Source organism: Triplophysa dalaica, chromosome 10 (assembly GCF_015846415.1).
Source record: "Triplophysa dalaica isolate WHDGS20190420 chromosome 10, ASM1584641v1, whole genome shotgun sequence".
Taxonomy (NCBI): domain Eukaryota; kingdom Metazoa; phylum Chordata; class Actinopteri; order Cypriniformes; family Nemacheilidae; genus Triplophysa; species Triplophysa dalaica.
This window is the reverse complement of record NC_079551.1, coordinates 2,737,113-2,739,416: the sequence shown is the minus strand read 5'-3', so window position 1 is coordinate 2,739,416 and position 2,304 is coordinate 2,737,113. Positions and strand designations below refer to the sequence as shown.

General features: G+C 40.5%; 1 long non-coding RNA gene across 2 annotated transcripts; it reads right to left on the bottom strand.

Moving 5' to 3' along the window:
- Nucleotides 1-230: 230 nt before the first annotated feature.
- On the bottom strand, nucleotides 231-1,595 carry LOC130429379 (uncharacterized). Of its 2 annotated transcripts, XR_008907592.1 has the most exons (3): nucleotides 1,540-1,595; nucleotides 1,355-1,463; nucleotides 231-1,276 (listed from the first exon to the last, which is right to left on the bottom strand). It is a non-coding gene; the product is annotated as an uncharacterized LOC130429379 (long non-coding RNA). The 2 variants fall into 2 exon arrangements; XR_008907591.1 differs by having other exon boundaries at nucleotides 1,355-1,560.
- Nucleotides 1,596-2,304: the final 709 nt, after the last annotated feature.

Genomic DNA, 2,304 nt, shown 5'->3' with positions numbered 1-2,304 from the left:
TTAAGTGTATATTAGAAAAAGCCCTGTATGTACAGTTTTGTTATACTTTGCATATCTATAATTAACTGTCCCTCTTAGATCTTATGTAATGTGACGAGGGCATGCGATGCAAAGAGATATAAATAAAAAAACCGACTACGCCACCCCGGATCAGGTCCAGGGACCCACAAGTAATAAACACCACAAAGCTCACAGATTCATTACTGGCTGGGACGGATACAGACAAAAAGGGAGATGGCAAACCATTTATTTCACAGTCAATATAAAATACCAGTTAACATTTAATTTAAAGCCTTAAAACTCATGCCATCAAATTATTAATACTAAAAACACTCAAACGAAAAAAGGCGTCCGATGGATCCAAACACTCAGCAACCATTGTGCTCACTCACGTCACCACACGCCAAAACATCTCTGTTGTGAACACTGCAACCAGACCAACCACAGCACCACACACAGAGGATCTCGGCCGCGACCAATTCCCCAATTCTAGGACAGGAGAAAATTAATAAAACAAACAAACAAATTCAAAACAAAATCACTTTAAACAAAACAAATTAACCACAAAATAGCAGATTATAATTCACATATCACCCCTAGTCCGGTAATCACCCCTCTCGAAGTCCTCAGAGGGAGGAAAAAAATAAAGAGAGTTCAATGTCGTTACCTATAGCCTTATCAGCAGCGAGAAGCGGAACGCTTCACATAGGCACGTCGAGGGAAACAAAATAATTAGTAATTTCTAGAAGTTTCTGTCCCTTAAGTAAGAGTATCACTCGCCTAAGACCCGGAACAAAGACACGGTCTCAGGCGCGGCAGAGAGAGAGAGAGAGAGATCACGTGAATCAACCCGAAAAGCAGCGAACTGTCCACTTCGTCCGGGAATAACCCGGTTCAGGCATCCGCTACGAAGTTAGATGAGAAAGCAGGTAAATTGAACAAATCCATGCAAACAATCGTAACGCTGTCTGTCTCCGGTCAGGAATACAACCCGCTTCAGGTATCCGCTACGAAGTTAGACGAGAGGGAAGGTAAATGAACAAAGCAGCACGGATAGTGGTGACACTGTTGATCTCCCGTCCAGAAACACTCCAGTTCAGACAGTCATTGTACGTGCAGATAATATGATAGCGCTACTCCATAAGGGAGAATCACAGTCTTCAAATGAAGCCAGTTCAGCCTTCTAATAGCGTAGGTTCAGCATTTAACTGACATAGATTCAACCTCTAAGTGGCGCCGGTTCAGCCTGCTGCAACACCTCCAACACCCCAAGTCACTGCAAGAATATAACAAACGAATGAATTAGAGCGAAAATACGTTCCCGTAACCCCACACGTGAAAGAGAGTAACAAACCTGCAGCCAATAACCCGTAATGCACCACGCACTGGACGCGGAACTTGTCTAATAGCTCGCCGAAAAATAACCAGCCATTCAAAAGTGCCCGCAGTACTCCTCAGCCACACTGTAATTAAATGAATCTCCATTTACCCTGTTCGACATTAAATCTCTATACTTTAACTGCCACTGGTAGCTCTTACCTGCTAGACGTGTAGCCCAACCCACCGGAAATGACGACACTTCCTGAAGTCCTGTAGGACACACCTATCTGGCCTACCAGTGCTGCCTACTTTTATACTCCTGGACCGTACCATTTCATCAAGCATAGGTAGATCGGGCGATCGCATCACCACAGTAAATTAATTATTTTCATCTTTGATGTATTTCTATTTTTGTTCTATATGTTTATTTTTTCATTTCCTGTGTTGGTCTATACTGTATTTGTTCATTCTGAGCTCGTTAAACCACAACACCTTGATTGTCTGTGTGTGCACAATAGGCAAATAAAGCTTATTAGATTGTTTGTTTGATCCATTGCTCTTATACAATTTATTATACTCTTATTAGTCTTATCCAGTGCGTTATACAAAAATGTATTGCTACTATGTAGTTACATGTATATAGATTTATGTAAACTTTGTCACTTGTTGTATGTACAGAAAACGACTATTGTTAGAACTGTGTTTTTGTACAGATATGTTTATTGTATTCATTGTCCTTTGACTGTTAGATTCGCTATATTGGTTGGAATTGCACACAAGCTTCTCACCTACTGTTGCATTGTGCATATGCTAGAGTGACAATAAAAGTCATTAGAATTTTTGAATTTTAATATTATGAAATATAACGACACAACAACATTTCAATGTACCATCCTGCTGTTTATACTAGATATGACTTACATGGTGCTTTTACAGACATGTGGACATCTCTACTGTTGCAGTTTTTTGTCATGGACACATGAA